This window comes from Procambarus clarkii, chromosome 18 (assembly GCF_040958095.1).
Source record: "Procambarus clarkii isolate CNS0578487 chromosome 18, FALCON_Pclarkii_2.0, whole genome shotgun sequence".
Classification (NCBI taxonomy): Eukaryota; Metazoa; Arthropoda; class Malacostraca; order Decapoda; family Cambaridae; genus Procambarus; species Procambarus clarkii.
Genome location: NC_091167.1, coordinates 10,802,106 through 10,828,088, shown reverse-complemented (window position 1 = coordinate 10,828,088; position 25,983 = coordinate 10,802,106). Strand labels below are relative to the sequence as shown.

Genomic DNA, 25,983 nt, shown 5'->3' with positions numbered 1-25,983 from the left:
ATATATATATATATATATATATACATTCATTCATTCATTCAATTCTCAAAATCAATTCTCAAAATCAATTCTCAAAATCAATTCTCCAAAATTCATTTTTATTTCTAGACTAGAAATAAAAATGAATTTTGGAGAATTGATTTTTGATTTACCTCCAACAGTGAAGCGTAATGTACGAAAGATTGAGAAAATTCGTGTTAGAATTATTAATCTTACTTTTTCGGTCATATTTAATAATATATAATATATATATATATATATATATATATATATATATATATATATATATATATATATATATATATATATATATATATAACATAAATAATATAGTATATATAATATACTATATTATTAAACTGGGTTAAACTTTCAGTGGGTCCTAGTATGGCTACCCTACATGTTCCTAAAGCTATGGCCTTAAGAACATTTCATAGGCCTTAGTATCCTAGGCCACATTACTAAGCCAATGTAAGGAAGTGAAGGACTCGGAATGTTTTTTCAAAATGGGGGATGGTTACTGGAGACCTTAGGAAGCAGATGTGTGTGCCCCCTTGCTTGCTTGGGAGTTTTGAATCTTATGATATACTAACATAATCATATGTCCGCTGGCACAGTTGCCACACCCCTTAATTAAGGTGGCGTTTGTGGGGCGTATACTCACGACGCACCCCTGGGAGGCCCCGGCATGATCGGCAATAGCTTCTTGTTGGGTGTCCTGCCTCTAATTGAGGCTCCATGGTGGGTGTCGGGGCACATTCGTGAATGAATGTTTCTTTTTCGTGTCTATGCTGTGTTCTGTTCCTCCTTTACCTTCTCGGGCTCGTGGGGTGGGCGACCAAGCCCCCCCGAGTCGGTCCATGTTGGAAGACCGGGCTCTGTAGCCTCCGCTGCATTGGACCCTGACCTTGCTCCTCCTTTGCCCTCTCTGACTACTCCCCTCGGCTCCTCTCGGCTCCCCTCCCTCCTCTGTGGTTGGGTCGAGCCCCAAGCCCCCAGTGGTGACTACCTCGTCCCCTGGCACGGCTCCATCTCTAGTTGTAACTACTGTGCCTTTTAACCCCTCTCTCTCTAGGGGTTCTCAACGCTGTCCTCGACACGACTGCACTCGCTCGATTCCTTCCCATTCTGATGCCTCTCAAGCCTTGTTTGGTCCCGCTTCGTGGGCCAAATACTTTGATCTCCTTCCTCTTGATTCTGCGCCTCTTGACGATTTCTCCCTCTATTGATATCTTGTTGATTCCGTGGATGCCTCTGTTACCTTTAACCCTACTCGTCTCGGTACACGTGTCGTTGCTGCTCCTTCTCAGGATGCAGCTTCCCTCTTGGCTGCCTTATCCTGCCTTGGCGAGACCCCTGTTCGGGTCTCAAAGAACGCTCAGTTGAATGCCAGTGTTGACACTATTCTCCTCCCGCTCCATGTTGCGACCGGTGTTCGGAATCTCCAGGACTGCCACAAAGATATTAGTCATATCCTCGATGCCCAGGGCCATTCTGTCCTCCAGGTGAACACGTTTACTAGTCTCCCTTGTGGTCGTCGCCGTCAACCTCTTCGGGTTGTGAAGATTACCTTTGATGGTAGGACCCTTCCACCCTCCATCATTCTTACTGGCGCCAGGTGCTCTGTCCAGGAGTACATTCCTTCTCCTAGGCTCTGTAACAAGTGCTGGAGGTTTGGGCATGGTGCCCTCCGCTGCTCTGGGACTGTCTCTCTCTGTTCTTTGTGTGGGGGTGAAGGTCACTCTGTCAGAGTGCACTTCTCCCCAGGCTCGCTGCCTCAACTGCGGTGAAGCCCATCCTACCTTCTCCCGTGCCTGTGTCCATTACAAGCTTGAGGCAGCCGTCCTCAACTTGAAGCACCGGGAACGTTTATTTTTTCCTGAGGCGAGGCACCAGGTTCGCCTGCTCCCGCCTTATGCTAACATCTCTTATGCTCGCGTGTTGCACTCTTCCTCTCCTCGTCCTTCCCACCTTTCTCAGACTTACAACCGTTTCTGGGCCTTGGACCCTGATACGCCCACTGCCCCCTCCTCTGTTCCTTTGAGTTCTGTCCCGGAGAGTCCCCATCCTGGTCCTCTGTCTGGGGTTCCCCTTCTTTCTACCCGGTCTGTCATGTCTCCTGTGTCTTCTTCCTCGTCTCCCTCCGATCCTCCTTCCCATCCTTCTCCTCCGTCTATTGACTCTCCCCGCCGCCTGTCGGTGTGGGCTGATGTCCATCGCTCTCCTAATGGCCGTCGTGTGTGCTCTCGTTCAGCTTCTCCTGTTGAGATGCTGGAATCCGTTGCCCGGTACGTAGTTGCTGGGACACCGGTCTCTTTAAGTCAGAAGCGTAAGCCTGGCTCCTCTCCTTCCTCCTCCCCGGCGGGTAAGAAAGCTTCATTTTCTTCCTCGGCCCCTACTGCTGACTCTATTGCTCCCTCCCCTCCCGTTACGGTGGTTGCACCCCCTGTTCCTGTTATGGAGGTTTCTTTGGCCCCTGCTTCCCTCTCAGTTGCTGCCCTTGCTGAGGTGCGCCCCCCTCTACTCCCCCTCTTCCTGCTGCTGTCCTTGACTGCTCCTCTCCGTTGTCTCCTTCTCTTCCTCCTCCTCTTCCGGACCCCCGCCCGCCCACCTCTGGTCTGTTCTCCCACTTCCTTCCCTCCGTCTTTGCTCAGTTTACCCATGCCCCCTAACCTTGACTTTGCTGACCCTGATCCCGACCCTGATCTTCTTTAACGTGGTTTGTTGCTCTTTCGCCTTTGTTTCTTCCTTGTTCTGTGTTGTTGTCCTTTCTCTTCTCGTCAATGTCTATTCTTCAATGGAACGTTCGAGGTTATTACGCCAATTTCCTCGAACTCCAACTTCTGATTTTGCGGTTTTCGCCCCTTTGTGTCTGTCTCCAGGAGCCGATGCTTGGTGCTCGTCCTGGTCGCTTTCGTGGCTATTCCTTTCTCCCCCCCCCCCCTCCCTAGCTGTTGCTGGGGGCTCCTAACTCTTCTGCTCTCTTGATTCGCTCTGATGTTCCCTTTGTCCCCTTATTTTTTCCTTTGCCTCTCCATTGTTCTGCTGCTCGTATCTTTGTGGGGAAATGGTACACTGTTTGTTCCATTTATCTCCCCCCCAAGTGTCCCGCTTTCTCTACCTGATCTGAAACACCTACTGGACTCCTTGCCGGAGCCTGTGCTGCTGCTGGGTGATTTCAATTGTCGTCATTCCCTTCGGGGTGATGTTCTGACGAACACCCGGGGTCGCCTTCTTGAGCGGTTTATCCTCTCTTCTTCCCTGTCTCTTCTGAATTCTGGTGAGCCCACACATTTGGACTCTCGAACTCACACCCTTTCCTGTCTTGATCTTTCTCTTTGCTCGTCTTCTCTTTACTTAGATTTCACGTGGCAGGTTCTTGATGACCTCCATGGCAGTTACCATTTCCTCATCCTTGTTACCTTTTTCTCTTTTCGCCCTCCCCTCTCCTTCCCTAGCTGGCAATTCGCTGAAGCGGACTGGAACCTATTTACCCTCAGTGCTGCTCTCTCTGACCTCTCCCTTCTACCTCTCCCTCGCGCTCTCCTCCTTTTTCATGACACTGTCTTTGACACTGCCCTCTGCTCTATTCCCCGCTCTTCCTCTTGGAGTCCACGGAAGTGCGTTCCCTGGTGGAATGCAGACTGTGCTCGGGCTGTCCGCTGTAAGCCTGCAGCCTGGAAGAGACACCGCCGTCGGCAGATGGCCAATTCTTTTCTTTTTTTTCAGAAGGCGAGTGCGGTGGCCCGTAGGGCCATCCGTATGGCTAAACGTGAATGTTGGGCATCTTATGTCTCCACCATTATGTCCGAAATTCCTCTGCCACAGATCTGGAAGCGTATCCGCAAGATAGTGGGCAAGTTCGTTCCCGATGTTTCACTGGTCCTTCTCCTCCGTGGTACTCTTGTGGCGGACCCGTTGCAGGTCACTAGCGAACTGGGTTCCCACTTTCCTTCCGTTTGCTCTGGTCTTCATCTTCCCCAATCTTTCCTTCTTCGTAAACCTGTCCTTGAGTCTCGTCCTTTAGATTTCTGCACTCGTCTTCGACTTCCCTATAACGATCCCTTCTCTCTCTCTGAACTTCATTCTGCCCAGGCCCTCTGCAGTTCTACGGCGGCGGGCTCCGATGGTATTCATTATGAGATGCTTCGCTATCTCCCTCCGTGCACGTCTCGGTATTTACTGAGTCTGTACAATCGGATCTGAGAGTCGTCGTCAGTCCCTGAGGACTATCTCGATGCTGTTGTCCTCCCGGTTCGCAATCCAGGGTCTCTGGGAACATCCCCTAAGGACTCTCCCCCTATTGCCCTCACAAGTTGTCTGCAAACTCTTTGAACGTATGGTTAACGTTCGTCTCATGTGGTTCCTGGAACACCACCACCTCTCCCCTTCTCAATTTGGTTTCCGCAAGTGCCGCAGCACGACAGATGTCCTGGTAGACTTGGAGGTCTATATTCGTACTGCTTTTGCTGCGAAGACCTCCGTTGTTGCCGTCCTTTTTGACCTGGAAAAGGCTTATGACACCACTTCGCGATATCATATTCTGTCCCAGCTTCATTCTTTTGGCCTTCGTGGTCATCTCCTTCTCTCTCTCCGCAGCTTCCTCTCTCGTCGTTCCTTTCGGGTGTGGCTTGGTACCCCGCTCTCTGCCTCTTTTCAGCAATACGAATGTGTGCCCCAGGGTAGTGTTCTGAGCACTACTTTTTTATGGTTGCCCTCAATGGTCTTCTTTCCTCTCTTCCTGCAGGTGTGTTCTCCGCTCTCTATGTCGATGATCTTACCCTTTGCTGTCAGGGTGATGATTCGCCTCTCCTTCAACGCTGGCTTCAACTTGCGATTAATGCCGTGTCGTCTTGGGCCACCGATCATGGCTTCAAGTTCTCTACTACTAAGATTTATGCCATGACTTTTACTCGGAAACGGGTTGTTCTTCGTCCCTCTTTGTCACTTTATGGTCATCCCCTTGAGTACAAAGATTCCGCGAAGCTTTTGGGGTTATTCCTTGACACTCGTTTGTCTTGGTCTCCCCATATCTCTTACCTCCGTGTTGAGTGCTCTAAGGCCCTTACCCTCCTCCGGGTATTGTCCCATACTTCTTGGGGAGCGGATAGGCGCGCACTCCTTGCTTTACATTCCTCTCTCGTCCTGTCTAAGCTTGATTATGGTTGTCCTGCTTACTCGTCTGCTTCTCTTTCTACTCTTCGCCATCTTCATGCTTTGCACCATACTGGGTTGCGCCTCAGTTCTGGTGACTTTCGTTCAACTTCTTCCTTTGTAGTTGTTGTTAACCTTCGTAGTGCCCTCATGGCTCTCAGGTTCTTTAATCCGGTTCATCCAATAGTTGTCGAGAACCAGCATCATGTTTCTTGTTCACAGTAAATTTAAGTCGGTTGAGTTTTGTTGGGTTCCCAGCCATATTGGTGTGTCTTTAAATGAGCGTGCGGATGCTGCCGCCAAGGAAGCTGTCCGCTCTTGTCCCATCTCTCATAAAGGTATTCCATGTTCCGACTTTTACCCGATTATCCATTCCTCCATCCTTACCTGTTGGCAGGCTTCTTGGTCGTCTGTTACTGGTAACAAACTATGTACTCTTAAATGTTGTGTTTCCTCGTGGCCGTCCACCTTCCACTGTAACCGGCGATGGGAAACGACTCTGGCGAGGTTGCGTATTGGCCATACTCACTTAACCCATGGTCACTTGATGGAGCGCCGCCCTGCTCCTTATTGTTCTAGTTGCATTGTCCCTCTTACGGTCGTGCATATCCTTCTTGAATGTCCTGACTTCCAGGACATGCGTGTGTCTTGCTTTCCGACCGCCCCTTGCGGTCACCTGTCCCTCAATAGAATTCTTGGTGACTCGGATACTTTTGATATCGTTCACCTTGTGCATTTTTGTTCTCGTATTGGCATCCTTGGTGATATTTAGCGCCCTCTGATTATTCCGCACATTTGATGGTGCCACAGAGCCTTCCCGGTTTTTTTTTTTTTTTTTTTTTTTTTTTTTTTTTAATATAATTACTTATTTAGAGATTTGCAAGTAAATTTGTACCAGAATTGAAAGGCCTTGGCTATTAGAACAAGTTGAGAGGACTTATCCCTCACAACATTAGAGGAGAGAAGAAACGGGAGATATGATAACCATGTACAAGATCTTGAGGGGATATAACTATGTTCAAGATCTTTGAGAATAGTGAAGAATGAATCCGATACCTTTGGTATCACTCGTCTTATATCTTTTGTTTATCGTATTGGCATCCTAGGTGATATTTAGAGCCTTTTGAATATCCAGCAACACAGGGTGTTACATAGTCTTCACAGTTTGGCTCCTCCTTTTGATAATTACTGTATATTAGTGATGTGGCTGGTTTAATAATTATGTTATGGGAATGACTGGAAAGAATGCGAGAAATGTAACCACATTACAACTGCTAAAGCAAAATTTACGAGAGGCTTAAGGGACGGTCTTTCCAAGAGGCTACTAAGTGATCAAAGTGAGAGAGAGATGGAAGATAGGGGAAGGGATAGAGCTTGTATTAAAAATATACTGGGGATTTGAGGAAACATATCTGGTAGCAATGGCTAATCTACATGACTACATCATGAGCATGGTAGCCTTGGTGAAGAAAAGAACAGTAGTAATGGTCGCATACAATTTCCCCAGCTAGCAGCAAGAGGCCTAGGGAGGAGAATGAGGAAAGTTGTGGAAATAGTCTAAACATGGCAGCAGGTTGATAAAAGCCAAACCAGTTCTCTGATTTTAATTACAAGAAAATTGAGCAGGTAACAAAGGATCGCTTTGGTTGGGAGGATGTGTGAAGGGCAAAATTAGTAGACACTTCGAATAGGAACTTCATAAAGCATAATATAATGCTGGTAACAATGGGAAAGGGAAGTGATGAAACAGCAGTGTTGCACTTAGTCATCCAAAATCAAGTAAGGTAAATTTACCTGTGGTAATTGAGGACATGGTGAAGTAGCATCTGGATGAATTAAAGGCAAGCAAAACAGGAGGACTATATGAGCTTGCAATCTTCTGACTAACGTGTGTAATTACCTAAGTGTAATTACCTAAGTGTAGTTACAGGATGAGAGCTACGCTCGTGGTGTTCTGTCTTCCCAGCACTCTTTGTCATATAACGCTTTGAAACTACTGACGGTCTTGGCCTCCACCACCTTCTCACTTAACTTGTTCCAACCGTCTACCACTCTATTTGCGAAGGTGAATTTTCTTATATTTCTTCGGCATCTGTGTTTAGCTAGTTTAAATCTATGACCTCTTGTTCTTGAAGTTCCAGGTCTCAGGAAGTCTTCCCTGTCGATTTTATCAATTCCTGTTACTATTTTGTACGTAGTGATCATATCACCTCTTTTTCTTCTGTCTTCTAGTTTTGGCATATTTAATGCTTCTAACCTCTCCTCGTAGCTCTTGCCCTTCAGTTCTAGGAGCCACTTAGTAGCATGTCTTTGCACCTTTTCCAGTTTGTTGATGTGCTTCTTAAGATATGGGCACCACACAACAGCTGCATATTCTAGCTTTGGCCTAACAAAAGTCATGAACAATTTCTTTAGTATATCGCCATCCATGTATTTAAATGCAATTCTGAAGTTAGAAAGCATTGCATAGGCTCCTTGCACAATATTCTTTATGTGGTCCTCAGGTGATAGTTTTCTATCTAGAACCACTCCTAGATCTCTTTCTTTATCAGAATTCTTTAAAAGATTTCTCACATAATATATAGGTTGTGTGGGGTCTATGTTCTCCTATTCCACATTCCATAACATGACATTTATTAACATTAAATTCCATTTGCCAAGTGGTGCTCCATATACTTATTTTGTCCAGGTCTTCTTGAAGGGCATGACAATCATCTAAATTTCTTATCCTTCCTATTATCTTAGCATCATCAGCAAACATGTTCATATAATTCTGTATACCAATTGGTAGATCATTTATGTACACAATAAACATCACTGGTGCAAGAACTGAACCCTGTGGTACTCCACTTGTGACATTTCTCCATTCCGATACATTGCCTCTGATTACTGCCCTCATTTTTCTATCAGTCAGAAAATTTTTCATCCATGATAGAAGCTTACCTGTCACCCCTCCAATATTTTCCAGTTTCCAGAACAACCTCTTATGTGGCACTCTGTCGAAAGCCTTTTTTAGGTCCAGATAGATGCAGTCAACCCAACCATCTCTTTCCTGTAATATCTCTGTGGCTCGATCATAGAAACTGAGTAAATTCGATACACAGGATCTTCCAGATCGAAAACCATACTGTCTGTCTGATATTATATCATTTCTCTGCAGGTTTTCTACCCATTTAGTTTTGATTAGCTTTTCCAATACTTTCACTATTACACTAGTCAATGATACAGGTCTATAATTGAGGGGGTCTTCCCTGCTGCCACTTTTGTAGATTGGAACTATGTTAGCCTGTTTCCACACATCTGCTATGATTCCTGTACACAGGGATGCCTGAAAGATCAGGTGAAGTGGAATGCTGAGTTCAGATGCACATTCTCTCAGAACCCATGGTGAAACACCATCTGGGCCAGCTGCTTTGTTCTTTCCGAGCTCCTTTAGCATATTTTCCACTTCATCTCTAGACACCTCTATCCGCTCTATGTTGTTCTCTGGAATTCTTATTGTGTCTGGTTCTCTGAAGATTTCATTTTGTACAAACACACTTTGGAACTTTTCATTTAATGTTTCACACATTTCCTTTTCATTTTCCGTGAATCTGTTTCTCATTTTCAACCTCTGGATATTATCCTTTACCTGCAATTTGTTGTTTATGAATTTGTAGAATAGGCCCGGTTCTGTTTTACATTTATCTGCTATCCCTTTTTCAAAATTTCTTTCTGCCTCTCTCCTTACTGCTGTATAGTTGTTTCTCGCATCTTTGTATCGCTGGTATATTTGGGGGTTTGGCCTCTTCCTATACTGATTCCATTTTTGTGTCTTTTGGTCTCTTGCCCTCTCACAATTTCTGTCGAACCAATCCTGTTTTCTGGCCCTGCATCTCTGTTTTGGTATGAATGTTTGTGTGCCTTCCTCGTATAGTTTTAAAAATTTGGCATACATTTCATTTACTTCCCTGCCTGGCAACAATTCTGTCCAATTACACTCATTAAAAAAATTTCGAAGTTCCCCATAGTTGCCTCTCCTTAAATCGAGTTTATCAACTGTTTCAATGTCCCCATTTTCTTCTAGATGATATCTTAAAGCATATTTAATGTCTAACAGGATGTGATCACTCTTTCCCAAGGGAGGAAGGTACTGGATGTCAAAAATCTCTTCTTCTTTCCTGGTGAATACTAGATCCAGTACTGACGGTACATCTCCTTCCCTCATTCTTGTGGCTTGCTTTATGTGTTGATACAAGAATGTCTCCAGAATGAGGTTCACAAATCTGCATGTCCAAAAGTCCTCCGTTCTTGCTTCATAGGCCTCCCAGTCTATTGCTCTAAAGTTGAAGTCCCCTAGTATCACCAGTCGTGATTTATCTTTATCTGCTTGAACAATAATATCTCTCATGACCATTATGAGGCCCTCTCGTTTGTCATCCAGTTCTTCCTTTGTCCATGTGTTGCTTGCTGGTGGGCTGTAGGTATTTACAATTATCAGCTTATCATCCTGATTCCAGACCTGCAATGCCATTATGTCAATATCTCGAGGGTTTTCAAATATTAACTCTTTTACCTTCAGGTGTTTTTTCACCAGTACAGCCACTCCTCCTCCCTTCCTAGTTTTCCTGTCACGTCTCCAAACTGAGTTGCCTCTTGGGAATATGACTTCATTTATTATATTTCCTTCAAGTTTCGTTTCTGATAATGCAACAATATCTGGGACCCTAAGCTGGATTATATCTTGCAACTCCAAAGTTTTTGACCTCACTCCATCTATGTTGGTATATACAATTTTCAGGAACATGTTCCCTTTTCCTTTGCTCTTTACTCCCCCTTCCACTACTGATCTTGTTGCTTTGTTTTTATGTACCATTTCACAAGCTTTCCAGTCCCTGTCACTTTGTAAAAAAAAGAATTTCTGTCTTCTTCATTTCTATCCCCATTTAGACGTTTTGCCTCAATTAGGTTCATTTTCAGCTTTTCTCTGTCTTCCTTGGAGAGGTCTTGTCTTATTGACCAAAGTTTGCCAACCTCATCACTCTGCAGTTTCCTGGCATTTCTTAGCACTTCCATCATGTTTTTCACTCCATTAAACGTCACCCTTAAGGGGTGGTTCTTTTCTTTCTCATATTTTCCTATTCTTCTAAAATCACTGACATTTTCCTTTGAGCCTTCTCCTAAACCTACTATTTTCTCTATGATTTTCATCTCTTCTGCCGCTCGGTCCACCCTAGATGAAATTTCCTTCTCTAAACATCCAAAAATGATTATGGACTTAGTTCTATCTGCAGTGTTTTGTACCAGTTTACTGTTGGTAACCAGTTCTTTCCTAATTGCTTGCCTAATTTCTGCTTCTTGTTGGTCATTTCTGGTTTTGACTTCCGAACACACTTCTTTGATAGTCTCTTTCTCTTTTACAACTTCAGCATATGTCGCTTTTATTTCTTCTTTATACTTTTCTAGTTCTTTATTCACCTCCTCTATGTGAGTTGTCAGTGAAGTTTCCAGTTGGAGATCCTTACCTAACTCTATGTTAGCCCTTAGGCTTGCTTGGAGTTGTTCACCATATGAGTCTATTTTCTTGTTTATTTCTTCAAAGTCACCACACTTCACTTTGCATGCCTCACATGTGTACGTGTGTGTGTGTGTGTGTGTGTGTGTGTGTGAGTGGGAATGCCAAGACTCCTGAAAAACTGCAACTGGGTACCCATATTTAGGAAAGTACAGTTAGGCCAGGTACAAGACCTTAACCACTGCACTGCGCAAAGCGCCTTTAGGCGCTCTAAGAGTTGTGAGTTTTGTTTTTTAATTAGACTATAGTTTTATGTTTTTTAATGTTTTCATTACTTTTTGTGTTCTGAAAGGGAAATAGTTGACTTTGGAAACATTTTGACATTAACTTTACCTGAGCATTTATGAAAACAACAAAAATATGTCCTTGACAATTGCACCAAGACTTTTTTGCCGAAAATGTGTGAGCAGTGCAGGGGTTAAACTACTGTACAGACTTGCTTTAATGACTTGTATACCTTTTGAAATACTGAAGAGAATAGTCAGAAAGAACATAGTGGATCTGAAAAGGAATAATTTTGCATTTAAATTGTCACATGGCTTTAGACAGAAAAAGGCATGCCTTGTGGCATCGACCAGGGGAGGCCTGGTCAAGGACCTGGACGCGGGAACGCTAAGCCATGAAATCTTCGCAAGGTAACGCAAGGTAAGGTTGTGAACCCAATAATTCTACACTTCCACAGGGTTGCTAAGATTCAGCAGGAGAGGATGGGTGGATTGCCAAAGATCTCTTGACACTGTCTATTAAATTTTAATTTGGAAACGCTGATGGGGATAATAGGGATGCTCCATGGCTGGATTAGAGAGTATTGTGTGACAGAGGCAATAGGGTTATAGCGAGATTTGAAGTGGCAAGCGAGATTTGAAGTGGACCTGGACAGGCTATATAAATTGACAGACAAGTTACATCTATATTTAAATCCCCAAAAATGTTATGATTATGAGGAGAGACGAGAGAAAAACACAATATAATATACAATGGAAGTACAGTACAGTGGAACTTGGAGTGACGAGCGTCTCCATCTACGAGGTTTTCGAGTAATGAGCGAGCCACTCGCCAAAAAATTTGTCTCGATTGACGAGCATCCACTCCATTAACCATTTAACTGCGCCAACTAAGTATTCTTGGTCGGCGGGAAACTACGCCAACCAAGAAAACTTTGATTTTTCCGTGCCTATTCTAAATGTGTGCGAGGTTGGTTTTTTAAGAAATGGACTCTTAGGACCTCTAGTGAGAGGCAGCCATCTTGGAAAAAATTCCCAGAATGCCCTAGGGCTGCTTGCTGCGTTAGTTCTGAGTGGGCAACCATGGGTGGCGCACGCGCCTCTGGCTCCTGTCCGACGCGGTGTTGAAAGATAACGCTCTGTCAGTGAAATCCAAACCTTATTGTTTGAAGAACATAAGGGTCATAATATTGGTGAAGATAGGTGCAATAAGGACCTAACACGAAGATCGGATGCATGTGATACAGCACCTATGAGGACGATGCAGCGAGCGTATCCAGTTGTTGCTCTGAGCGTCACACTTGCAATCCTATGCTATCTCCAATTTACCCCCTCCCCGCTCAGCTCGTTGTCACCGTGTGGGGGCTTCGTGGGCGGCTGCCGGAGTGTGATGCTCCTTGGGACAGTCCTCTGTCCTTTTCTAGCCTTGTGCTCCTGCTGCCGTCCTCTCCAATTCTGTTGGGCATCTTTTCCTTTTCCTTCTGTTTCGTTTTTCTCCCCCCTCTTCTCCAATCTGCTTGCCGTTTCCTGCCGACCTTTTGCTCGTTCTGGTTCTTCCCTTGGACTTCTTCTATTTTGACACCCGGGTGCTTGAGGAGGCATACTCTTGCACCCGTAGAACTGTAGAACCCGACGTCGAGAGCGAGGGGAACCCTTTATTGTCAATCCCCCTTTCGTCACTGAACCCGATCTCGACGGACTGTCGGTTTCTTAAGGTGGCGTTTGTGGGGCGTATACTCACGACGCACCCCTAGGAGGCCCCGACAAGATCGGCGATAGCTTCTTGTTGGGTGTCCTGCCTCTAATTGTGGCTCCATGGTGGGTGTGGGGGCACATTTGTGAATGAATTCTTCTTTTCGTCAAGATGATAACCCCTGTTTCGGCTGCTTCTGGCTTACCTTCTCAGGCTCGTGGGGTGGGCGACCAAGCCCCCGAGTCGGTCCGTATTGGAAGACCGGGCTCTGTAGCCTCCGCTGCATTGGGCCCCGACCTTGCTCCTCCTTTGGCCTCTCTGACTCCTTCCCCTGGCTCCCCTCCCTCCTCTGTGGTTGGGTCGAGCCCCAAGCCCCCAGTGGTGACTACCTCGTCCCCTGGCGCGGCTCCTTCTCTAGTTGTAACTACTGCGCCTTTTAACCCCTCTCTGGGGGTTCTCACCGCCGTCCTCGTCACGGCCGCCCTCGCTCGATTCCTTCCAGTTCTGCTACCTATCAAGCCTTGTTTGGTCCCTCTTGATTCTGCGCCTCCTGACGATTTCTCCCTCCATCGACATCTCATTGATTCCGTGGATGCCTCCATTACTTTCAACCCCACTCGTCTCGGTACACGTGTCGTTGCTGCTCCTTCTCAGGATGCTGCTTCCCGCTTGGCTGCCTTATCCTGCCTTGGCGAGACCCCCGTTCGGGTCTCGAAGAACGCTCAGTTGAATGCCAGTGTTGGCACTATTTTGCTCCCGCCCCATGTTGCGACCGGTGTTCGGGACCTGCGCGACTGCCACGACGATATTCGACATATCCTCGCTGCCCAGGGCCATTCTATTCTCCAGGTGGACACGTTTACTCGTCCCCCTCGTGGTAGTCGCCGTCAACCCCTCCGGGTTGTGAAGATTACCTTTGATGGTAGGACCCTTCCACCCTCTGTCATTCTTGCTGGTGCCAGGTGCTCTGTCCAGGAGTACATTCCTTCTCCTCGGCTCTGCAACAAGTGCTGGAGGTTTGGGCATGGTGCCCTCCGCTGCTCCGGGACTGTCTCTCTCTGTCCTTTGTGTGGTGGCGAAGGTCACTCTAAGTCGGAGTGCACTTCTCCCCAGGCTCGTTGCCTCAACTGCGGTGAGGCCCATCCTACCTTCTCCCGTGCGTGTGTCCATTACAAGCTTGAGGCAGCCGTCCTCAACCTGAAGCACCGGGAGCGTTTATCTTTTCCTGAGGCGAGGCGCCAGGTTCGCCGGCTCCCGCCTTATGCTAATATCTCTTATGCTCTTGTGTTGCGCTCTTCCTCTCCTCGTCCTTCCCGCCTTCCTCAGACTCACAACCGTTTCCGGGCCTTGGACCCTGATGCGCCCACTGCCCCCTCCTCTGTTCCTTTGGGTTCTCTCCCGAAGGATCCTCCTCCTGGTCCTCTGTCTGGGGTTCCCCTTCCTTCTACCCGGTCTGTCGTGTCTTCTGTGTCTTCTTCCTCGTCCCCCTCCGATCCTCCTTCCCATCCTCTTCCTCCATCTATCGGCTCTCCCCACCGCCTGTCGGTGCGGGCGGATGTCCATCGCTCTCCTAACGGCCGTCGTGTGTGCTCTCGTTCGGCTTCTCCTGTTGAGACACTGGAATCCGTTGCCCGGTACGTAGTTGCTGGGACACCGGTCTCTTTAAGTCAGAAGCGTAAGCCTGGCTCCTCTCCTTCCTCTTCCCCGGCGGGTAAGAAGGCTTCGCTTTCTTCCTCAGCTCCTCCTTCTGGCTCTGTTGCTCCTTCCCCTCCCGTTTCAGTGCTTGCGCCCCCTGTTCCTGCTATGGAGGTTTCTTTGGCCCCTGCTTCCCTTTCGGTTGCTGCTCTTGCTGGGGTGCGCTCCCCTCTTTCTACTCCCCCTCTTCCTGCTGCTGTCCTTGACTGCTCCTCTCTGTTGTCTCCTCCTTTTCCTCCTCCTCCTCCTCCTCCGGACCCTGCCCGCCCACCTCTGATCTGTTCTCCCGTTTCCTTCCCTCCGTCTTTGCTCAGTTTACCCATGCCCCCTAACCCTGACTTTGCTGACCCTGATCCCGACCCTGATATTCTTTAACGTGCTCTGTTGCTCTTTCGCCTTTGTTTCTTCCTTGTTCTCTGTTTTTGTCCTTTCTCTTCTCGTCGTTGTCCATTCTTCAATGGAACGTTCGAGGTTATTACGCCAATTTCCTCGAACTCCAACTTCTGATTTCGCGGTTTTCGCCCCTTTGTGTCTGTCTCCAGGAGCCAATGCTTGGTGCTCGTCTTGGTCGTTTTCGTGGCTATTCCTTTCTCTCTCTCTCTCTCCCCCCCCCCCCCCCAGCCATTGCTGGGGCTTCTAATTCTTCTGCTCTCTTGATTCGGGCTGATGTTCCCTTTGTTCCTTTACTTTTTCCTTCGCCTCTCCATTGTTCTGCTGCTCGTATCTTTATGGGGAAATGGTACACTGTTTGTTCCATTTATCTCCCACCGAGTGTCCCGCTCTCTCTTCCTGATTTGAAACACCTCCTAGACTCCTTGCCGGAGCCTGTGCTCCTGCTGGGTGACTTCAATTGTCGTCATTCTCTTTGGGGTGACGTTCTGACCAACACCCGGGGTCGCCTCCTTGAGCCGTTTCTCCTCTCTTCTTCCCTGTCTCTTCTGAATTCTGGTGAGCCCACTCATTTGGACTCTCGGACTCGCACCCTTTCTTGTCTTGATCTTTCTCTCTGCTCTTCTTCTCTTTACTTAGATTTCACGTGGCAGGTTCTTGATGACCTCCATGGAAGTGATCATTTCCCCATCCTTGTTTCCTTTTTCTCTTTTCGCCCTTCCCTCTCTTTCCCTAGGTGGCAGTTTGCTAAGGCAGACTGGACCCTATTTACCCTCAGTGCTGCTCTCTCTGACCTCTCCCTTCTGCCTCTCTCTCGCGCTCTCCTCCTTTTTCATGACACTGTCTTCAACGCTGCCCTCCGCTCTATTCCTCGCTCTTCCTCTCGGGGTCCACGGAAGTGCGTTCCCTGGTGGAATGCGGACTGTGCTCGGGCTGTCCGCTGTAAGCGTGCAGCCTGAAAGAGGCACCGCCGTAGGCAGACGACCGATTCTTTTCTTTTCTTTCGGAAAGTGAGTGCGGTGGCCCGTAGGGCCATCCGTACAGCTAAACGTGAATGTTGGGCATCTTATGTCTCAACAATTACGTCCGAGACCCCTCTGGCCCAGATCTGGAAGCGTATCCGCAAGATAGCGGGTAAGTTCGTTCCCGATGTTTCACCGGTCCTTCACCTCCATGATACTCTTGTGGCGGACCCGTTGCAGGTCGCTTCCGAACTGGGTTCCCACTTTTCTTCTGTTAGCTCTGGTCTTCATCTTCCCCAATCTTTCCTTCTTCGTAAACCTGTCCTTGAGTCTCGTCCTTTAGATTTCTGCACTCATCTTCAGCTTCCCTATAATGATCCCTTCTCTCTCTCTGAACTTCATTCTGCCCTGGCCCTCTGCGGTTCTACGGCGGCGGGCTCCGATGGTATTCATTATGAGATGCTTCGCCATCTCCCTCCGAGCACATCTCAGTATTTACTGAGTCTGTATAATCGGATCTGGGAGTCGTCGTCAGTCCCTGAGGACTGGCTCGATGCCGTTGTCCTCCCTGTTCGCAAACCGGGGTCTCTGGGTACTTCCCCTAAGGACTTTCGCCCTATTGCTCTCACAAGTTGCGTCTGCAAACTCTTTGAACGTATGGTTAACATTCGTCTGATGTGGTTCCTGGAACACCATCACCTCCTCTCCCCTTCTCAATTTGGTTTCCGCAAGTGCCGCAGCATGACAGATGTCCTGGTGAACTTGGAGGTCTATATTCGTACTGCTTTTGCTGCGAAGACCTCCGTTGTTGCCGTCCTTTTTGACCTAGAAAAGGCTTATGACACCACTTGGCGTTATCATATCCTATCTCAACTTCATTCTTTTGGCCTTCGTGGTCATCTCCCTCTCTTTCTCTGCAGCTTCCTCTCTCGTCGTTCCTTTCGGGTGCGCCTTGGTACCGCTCTCTCTCCCTCTTTTCAGCAATACGAAGGTGTGCCCCAGGGTAGTGTTCTGAGCACTACTCTTTTTCTGGTTGCCCTCAATGGTCTTCTTTCCTCTCTTCCTTCTGGTGTCTTCTCCGCTCTCTATGTCGATGATCTTACCCTTTGTTGTCAGGGTGATGATTCGCCTCTCCTTCAACGCCGGCTTCAACTTGCAATTGATGCCGTGTCGTCTTGGGCCACAGGTCATGGCTTCAAGTTCTCTACTTCTAAGACTTGTGCCATGACTTTTACGCGGAAACGGGTTGTTCTTCGTCCCTCTTTGTCACTTTATGGTCATCCCCTTGAATACAAAGATTCCGCGAAGCTTTTGGGGTTATTCCTTGACACTCGTTTGTCTTGGTCTCCCCATATCTCTTACCTCCGTGTTGAGTGCTCTAAGGCCCTTACCCTCCTTCGGGTCTTGTCCCATACTTCTTGGGGGGCAGATAGGCGCACTCTCCTTGCTTTACATTCCTCTCTCGTCCTGTCTAAGCTCAATTATGGTTGCCCTGCTTACTCGTCTGCTTCTCCTTCTACTCTTCGCCGTCTTGATGCTTTGCACCATACTAAGTTGCGCCTCAGTTCTGGTGCTTTTCGTTCGACTCCCATCCTTAGCTTGTATGTTGACACTGGCTTCCTGTCTCTCCAGGACCGCCGTGATCGCTACTGTCTTCGCTATCTTGCGCGGTCCTTGCAACATCCTTCCTCTCGCCTCTGTCGTGCTTTAACTTTTACCCCTCCTGTGGTTCCTGTTCCTCTTCACCGCCTCCCTCTTTCTGTCCGGTTATCTCGCCTACAGGATTCTCTCTCCGTTCGTATTTTTGATGTTTCTCCCCGTGTTGTTCCTTCTTTGCCCCCGTGGAGGGTCCCTCTTCCGCGGTTTTGTACTTCCTTGACCCGTATCACTAAAGCTTTTACCCCTCCTACGGTTCTAAAACGCCTTTTCCTCGAGCACTTTTCTTCTCACTCCCGCTCCGTTTCTGTCTTCACCGATGGGTCTAAGTCAGCGGACGGTGTTGGCTACTCTGTTGTTTTTTCCTGATCGCACTTATATGTGTCGCTTGCCTCCGGAGACTAGCATCTTTACAGCGGAACTTTATGCTATTCTCTATGCTCTTCGTCTCCTGCTTTCTCGTTGTCAGTCTTCCTTTGTGGTTGTTGTTGACTCTCGTAGTGCCCTCATGGCTCTCGGGTCCTTTAATCCGGTTCATCCAGTAGTTGTCGAGATCCAGCATTGGCTGTTTCTCGTTCACAGTAAATTTAAGTCGGTTGAGTTTTGTTGGGTTCCCAGCCATATTGGTGTGTCTTTAAATGAGCGTGCGGATGCTGCCGCTAAGGAAGCTGTCCGCTCTTGTCCCATCTCTCGTAAAGGCATTCCGTATTCCGACTTTTACCCGGTTATCCATTCCTCAGTCCTTACCCGTTGGCAGGCTTCTTGGTTGTCTGGTACTGGTAACAAGCTACGTACTCTTAAATGTTGTGTTTCCTCGTGGCCGTCCTCCTTCCACCGAAACCGGCGGTGGGAAACAGCTCTGGCGAGGTTGCGTATTGGCCATACTCGCTTAACCCATGGTCCCTTGATGGAGCGCCGCCCTGCTCCTTATTGTCCTAGTTGCATTGTCCCTCTTACGGTCGTGCATGTCCTTCTTGAATGTCCTGACTTCCAGGACGAGCGTGTGTCTTGCTTTCCGACCGCCCCTCGCGGTCACCTGTCCCTCGATAGAATTCTTGGTGACTCGGATACTTTTGATATCGTTCGCCTTATGCGTTTTTGTTCTCGTATTGGCATCCTTGGTGATATTTAGCGCCCTCTGATTATTTTGCGTATTTGATGGTGCTACATAGCCTTCCCGGTTTGGTGCCTTCTTTTGATAATTACTTACTATCTCCAATTTATTTAGACGATGCATAGATGAATCGTTTTCTGCGTTCAGTGATGATGCATCTGATACAAGTAGCATAAATGAACAGTGTTAGCGGCTTCCATGGTGGTGTTTTCCATGGATATTTTCAAGAATACCTGAATCTCTTCCTGACTGACAGACACTCTTTGAGGCTAACTGAATCTTTCCTGTGTGGGACCATACAAAGTGATCTTTTCAAGACTGCCTTACAAATTGATCTTTTCCTATAATCTTTTCAGTACTACCTTATGCTTTACAAACTTGGCTACATACAACCTACAAGTACTAAAACCAAGGGTGTATGTGAGTGCGTTACTTGCAAGCACACAGAATGAAGAAAGAAAACACAGAATTTATCTGTACCTGGTGCAACGAGAGCAAAGTCGCGCTGTGCACCATGGTCTACTTCGTTGATTATTACTCACTTCCGAAGTACTGAGTGTGTAATACAGTGTGTTGCTGTGTAAATAGTGTGTGAAACTGTACAGTATTGTAATTTTAGTGAATTTTTAATAAGTAATATTGTGACAAACATTTATTGTGGACACATTACTGACACATGTATCACAGTTCCATGGAACATTATGAACATTCTACTGTATACATATTGTAAAGGATACAAATATACATCATATACTGTACAATAAAAAAAAAACAAATAAAACTGCATTGGAAATACATAAAACAAATAATTGAAAATATATTTGTAGCAACACCCGGTGCTTGAATGGCCCGCGTGACCCTGATGACGTCACAGCGCACCTTGTCCACGTCCCCACAGCCAAAGTAAGGGGAATTTGGTATTTATTTTTACATAGACATGTTCAGGGAAGGGAATTTATCAGTTTACGAAGAAAAAAGAATTTTTGAATTTTTGAAATAAAGAACACTTTATTTCATGCGCACGGGGAATTTCACAATAAACTCGGCGCAGCACGGTGGTTAACGAGAAAACCATTTGGTGCTTCCTAGCGTTCCCACTGGTTCTCGCAAATTCTCAGACACCTCTGATGATGCAAATAATTTTTTTTTTTTTTTTTTTTTTTTTTGAAGATGCTAATAAAGCTGGGATGTAAAGGGATGACTGCTGTAGTGTTGCAAAGCTTTTTTTTTTCCTTTCAGAAAAAAAAAATAGAAAAAAATTCAAATGTGAACAAATGTCAAAAAGGTTTGTTCAGTGTATGTCAGGTAGGCGCTTCCATTATTGATAAAAAAAAAATTGACCAAATTTGAAAAGAGAAAAATCAGAAAGGTTTGTTCAGTGTATGTCATGTAGGTTGCTCCGTTATTTAAAAAATCGAATATCATAATGTTTTTCGGTGGTGGAATGGATTAACACTTTCGCCCGGGCATGACGCAGCATTGCGTCATCCGTTTACTGTCGGTAATACCGGGGATGATGCAGCATTGCGTCATCCACTTTAAATAATCGCCAAAAATCAGGTTTTTATCCGATTTTTTTGGGACTGGTTTTAAAATGCGCGCCGATGTCTTTCCATTTTCTTTGTTGAGCCTCGTGGCCCTCAGGCGGCTTGGCACACGCCGTGGGCCCATTGTTTTCGCTCCATTGTTGTAACCAATGTTGCCTCCCCTCGCATCTCAAACGTGTGTACATTTCGGCTATTTTCCGTGGCTATATTTCTTACTGCGGCTTTAGAAACTATCTACGCTTACTCCACGATGGATAGTGATCATAAACAAGGCCCTTCCAGGAAGAAAATTGCGAAAGAAAAGCTAGAAAAAAGCGGGAATTGGCAGTGTAGCTGGAAGGCACGCGCTCGCTTGCGGCTAACGCGTGACCCGTCTTCAACTCGTCGGCGGTTGGAGCGTGACCAGGTTTTTTATTTTATATGCTAATGTTCCTCTAGAGAATTCAATTGTGAACCCATTGAGACCAAAATGAAAGACCTAGGACGAAAATTGAGGTGACCAGAGTGAAAATAGTGAAAACATATTATCGCGTTTGCGCGCTCCTGGGTAACTCGTTCGCACTTTGTTTGCTGCGGGTAATTAGCCGGGCTTTTGGAGTTTATATGCATTAGTGCTGTAGAGAATTCTATTGCGAACACAATGATACAAAATTTAATCTCGTAGGACGAGAATTAAGGTGACAAAGTTGAAGAGAGTATACACTTTTCAGAATTTACGCGCGCTCCCGTGACACCCTGGGTCCCATATCGCACAGTTGAGGGGTGGCGCGCGGGGTACGCCAAAGTGTTAGTTATTTCCATTATTTTAAACGGGGAAATTCGTTTCGAAAGACGAGCGTTTCACATGACGAGCTCGGTGCTGGAACGGATTAAATTTGTTAATCAAGACTCCACTAGTTGCATTTGTTAAAGAAAAAAGACCCTGGAAATTGATGTAATGGCAGAGGTACACAGGTGAATGAATGCCAGTATAAATTCTAATAGTAAGATGCTTTTTCTGCAGTGACTGGGTTAACCCTTTAACCCTTCAATTGCGCATCGCATCATATGATGCTTTGACTGACTTGCAGTAAATTGCGCATCGCATTATGTGATACTTTGGAGTACTACGCAAGATTTAAACGGCCCGCGGATACACAGGGTTCACCACACCTTCATCAGGGCTCTTGTAAACAGACGCCATTTTTTTTAAAAATCGTGGGCCAAACTCCTGGGTGTTAGGGGCCTCAGTATTGAGTCAGCTACCAAGCCTGACGCACGCAGCATGAGCTCACAGCACTGCTGTTCAGCTTGTGACCACAGCATCGCCTAAAAATGCCATAATATACTTGTTCATGCTATTATGTAGCGATGATATTATTACAGAAGACCCCTGACTGTGATAAAACTGACCAGGGTTCTGATAATAGCAGGATTGTGGTGATATTTGGCGCTGTGCGCCATGGAGGGAGGAGTAATGCTGTGGGAGGGAGGATGGTGGCGTTGTCTTTTGAGTGTGTGTGTGTGTGGCCACCTTTTATTGACTGCACTCACCATACCAGCTTAGTGGTTCGCCATGGTGAACACAAATGTAGATACTTATATATAACGTGTGTATAGTGTGAGATAACAGCGAGAGTAGGAGATTGGGAGCCGCCATTTTGGTGAGGGTGGAGCGTCGTCTGCAGGACTTATCATGTTGTTTACTGATGACCACGATGGTCTTTGGGCACCATACCAGTTTACTTGTACAAGTATGGTGAATAACACGGGTAGATATTTATATATAATGTGTGTATATAGCGTAATAACACCACAAACAGTATTGTTGTAGTAGAAATATTAGTGCGTCTGGCCTTGAGGGCGGCCGCCACCAGCTGACTGTGTGAGTAGCTATGTCTCTCTGCCTTTACTCACCATAAAAGCTTAGATGTACAGTTATGGTGAACAAAACATGTAAATACTTATATATAACGTCTGTATATAAAAGAAAAAACAGTATGGTGGGTGGAGAATGGTGGCAAGTCAGGTGAGGTGAGGGAGGGAGTGGCAGCCAGTCACTGCCTGCCACTGCCACTCAGCATACCAACTTAGTGGTTTGTCATGGTGAACAAAACATGCAGATACTTATATATAACCTATGTATATAGTGTAATAACCGACAAAGTATTTTTACTGTTTGATGAACATAATTGAATCAACAATATGCACACCATATTTTTGAGTACAGCGATGATTCACTCATTTTATTATATAAATATATCACACTACACACTATTGAATAATATTACAGCAAAAAAACTACGAAAAATCAATCAGAGACATTGAAATAATTAGGTAGTTATCTCTTTGTGGAAACTCCGGCCTGACAGCTGGCGATCAACAGACCGCCTGGGACGCACGCTCAGTCAGCGCCTGATTTTTGCCACACTTCCCCGCCCTATAGTGGGCAATATATGCCACTTACGATTTTTTTATTATTTTTCCCATGATCAGTGAACACAAAGTAACAGGTTAGGAAGAAAAATTTTTTTTTTTTTTTTTTTGTATGCGCCTGTGGGTGTCAAATGGTATATAGCTATGCGCCATTTAAGGGTTAACTGCGTGGCCTATAAATATGACACCCCCCCCCCAGTGCGCAAGAAATGAAACCTCGGGAAAAAATTCTTTTTTTCTTCTGAAAGTGTCAAAAACCCCTCTCTGTATATGGGTATAGCAACGAGAAATTGTTATTACTTTGGCTGCTATGGGGTCCGAAAGGTGGGGCGTGACATCATCATTCCCCGTGCGCCAGAGCAGTATGCTCTCGGGGCCGGTGGGGCGCCCGGGGTGGGGCTCGCGAGTTGCCGCGAATATATTTTTGTTCATTTTTTGTGCACAATTCCAAATACATTTTATTTGTTTTTACGTGCTAATCCGATGTATAATGAACACGTACACTACATTATGGTAGTGAAACATCCGTACTGTCCAAGGACACTGTTACGTGCATGACACTTGTGTACACATATCTTGCACATATTTACCATGTATCATGCTAATTTATGTATATACACAATCTATTTACAGACTATACACTGTCACACACTATATACATCAACACATTCAGAACATTGCGAGTGTGAGTAGCCACAGCCACACAGGCCCTCCCTCACTCCAACATCTTACTCGCCAACTTAGCTCCTCCCACCATACTGTCATTGTTTTTATTACACTATTTACACATGTTATATATACTTATCTACTTGTTTTATTTACTAGAACTATGCAAGTAAGCTGGTATTGTGTCCAAACAGTACAGTGGCCATCATACACTGCATGAGAAATCACACAGCAGACAGCAGACGATGCTACAATTACGTCACATCCCTCACCAAAATAGCTCGTATGGGCCAATAGCAGGTGCCTCGTATGGGCCAATAGCAGGTGCCTCGTATGGGCCAATAGCAGGTGCCTCGTATGGGCCAATAGCAGGTGCCTCGTATGGGCCAATAGCAGGTGCCTCGTATGGGCCAACAGCAGGTGCCTCGTAAGGGCCAACAGCAGGTCCCTCGTATGGGCCAATAGCAGGTGCCTCGTATGGGCCAATAGCAGCTGCCTCGTATGGGCCAATAGCAGCTGCCTCGTATGGGCCAATAGCAGCTGCCTCGTATGGGCCAATAGCAGCTGCCTCGTATGGGCCAATAGCAGCTGCCTCCTATGGGGCAATAGCAGCTGCCTCCTATGGGCCAATAGCAGCTGCCTCCTATGGGCCAATAGCTGCTGCCTCCTATGGGCCAATAGCTGCTGCCTCCTATGGGCCAATAGCAGCTGCCTCCTATGGGCCAATAGCAGCTGCCTCCTATGGGCCAATAGCTGCTGCCTCCTATGGGCCAATAGCAGCTGCCTCCTATGGGCCAATAGCAGCTGCCTCCTATGGGCCAATAGCAGCTGCCTCATATGGGCCAATAGCAGCTGCCTCATATGGGCCAATAGCAGCTGCCTCGTATGGGCCGATAGCAGCTGCCTCATATGGGCCAATAGCAGCTGCCTCGTATGGGCCGATAGCAGCTGCCTCGTATGGGCCGATAGCAGCTGCCTCGTATCTCCTTTGAGGAGACCAGTGTTGACGAGACCTCATCGTGGAGAGTAGTGAAAGATGGGTCTTAAGAAGACCTTGACAAGGCCGCCTACAGACGCCCTAAGGATGGCAAATTCATTTGCCGTGTTGGAGGACGAGTGCTGTAGTGTGCCTGCAGCGAGGAAATCAGCGAGGAACGGCGGAGCGCAGGCCCCTCAGGCTGCTCAGAAAGTTAAGGCGGTACCGAAGCGAATTTTGGTTGTGGGAGATTCCCAGGTGAGGTATTTAGACAGAACGTTTTGTGCCAGAGATAGGGGGAACAGATTAAGGGTTTGCTATCCGGGAGCTGGAATTGGTGATATTGTTGAAAACATGAATGATATTATGACGGGAAATGGGAACAAACCCATTATTTGTATTAGTGCAGGGGGTAATGATGTTGGGCGAGTTAGGAGTGAGGAACTAATACAGAGATTTAGGACAGCCATTGAATTAGTTAGGAGCAAGGGAGGAATCCCGATCATATGTGGCATTCTTCCAAGAAAGGGAGTGGGAAATGAATGGATGTCGAGGGCACTTGGTGTCAATTGCCGGCTGGAAAGATATTGCAAATCAAATGCAATATCTTTCATAGACAACTGGGAACGCTTCTATGGTAGAAATGAAATGTATGCTCGTGATGGGGTGCATCTATCGAGGGCTAGGGTTGTTGCTGTTGCGAACTCGTTGGAACCAGTGGTTAGAGGTGTTTGTTTGGGTTTAAACTATTAGTAGATAACTAACTACAATAGATAAACTATTGTAGATAGGGTTTTGAAATGGTCAAAGGATTGGCAGATGCAGTTTAATGCTGATAAATGTAAAGTTCTGAGGTTAGGTAATGATGATAGTTACAAGATACGAGCTAGATGGTGTTGTGATTGCGAAGTCGGATTGCGAAAGGGATCTGGGAGTTATGATTAGTAAGAATTTAAAACAAAAGGATCAATGCATAAATGTTCGTAATAAGGCAAATCGGACACTTGGTTTTATTAATCGCAGCGTTAGTAACAAGACACCTGGTGTGGTTCTCAAGCTATATCTTGCTCTAGTTAGGCCCCATTTAGATTATGCAGTTCAGTTTTGGTCGCCATATTATAGAATGGATATAAATTCACTTGAACGTGTCCAGCGTAGGATGACTAAGTTAATTCCCCAAATTAGAAATCTTTCATATGAAGAAAGATTAACAAAGCTTAAGTTGCATTCACTGGAAAGGCGAAGAGTTAGGGGTGACATGATAGAGGTTTACAAGTGGATGAATGGACATAACCGGGGGGATATTAATAGGGTATTAAAAGTATCAACACAGGACAGAACACGAAACAATGGATATAAATTGGATAAGTTTAGATTTAGGAAAGACTTGGGTAAATACTGGTTCAGTAACAGGGTTGTTGATTTGTGGAACCAATTGCCGCGTAACATTGTGGAGGTGGGGTCCCTCGATTGTTTCAAGCACGGGTTGGACAAGTATATGAGTGGGATTGGGTGGTTATAGAATAGGAGCTGCCTCGTATGGGCCAATAGGCCTTCTGCAGTTACCTTTGTTCTTATGTTCTTATGTTCTTATGTAGATAGTGGTATGGGAATTGATATGGAGGAAGGAGGTAATAAAAGTATGTGTTCGTGGGAGAAAAGAATTGGCAAAATGATCAGGGAAAGAAAAGGGCCTCAAAATAACAATTCACTTAGGATATATTACACTAACAGTAGAAGTCTAAGAAATAAAATTAATGAATTAAATGCTCTTGTCTGCACAGAAAAAATAGATATTATTGCACTTACCGAAATGTGGATGAATGTAGAAAATAGAGAACTATTAGCTGAATATCAGATAAATGGATTTAAACTATTTCACACAGATAGATATATTAGACGAGGAGGGGGAGTAGCCATATATGTTAGGGACAATT

General features: G+C 46.1%; 1 protein-coding gene across 2 annotated transcripts in view; it reads left to right on the top strand.

Moving 5' to 3' along the window:
* Mps1 (Monopolar spindle 1) overlaps positions 1–25,983 on the top strand; it is a 143,880-nt gene that overhangs the window by 104,679 nt on the left and 13,218 nt on the right. The gene's annotated exons all lie outside the window — the stretch shown is intronic.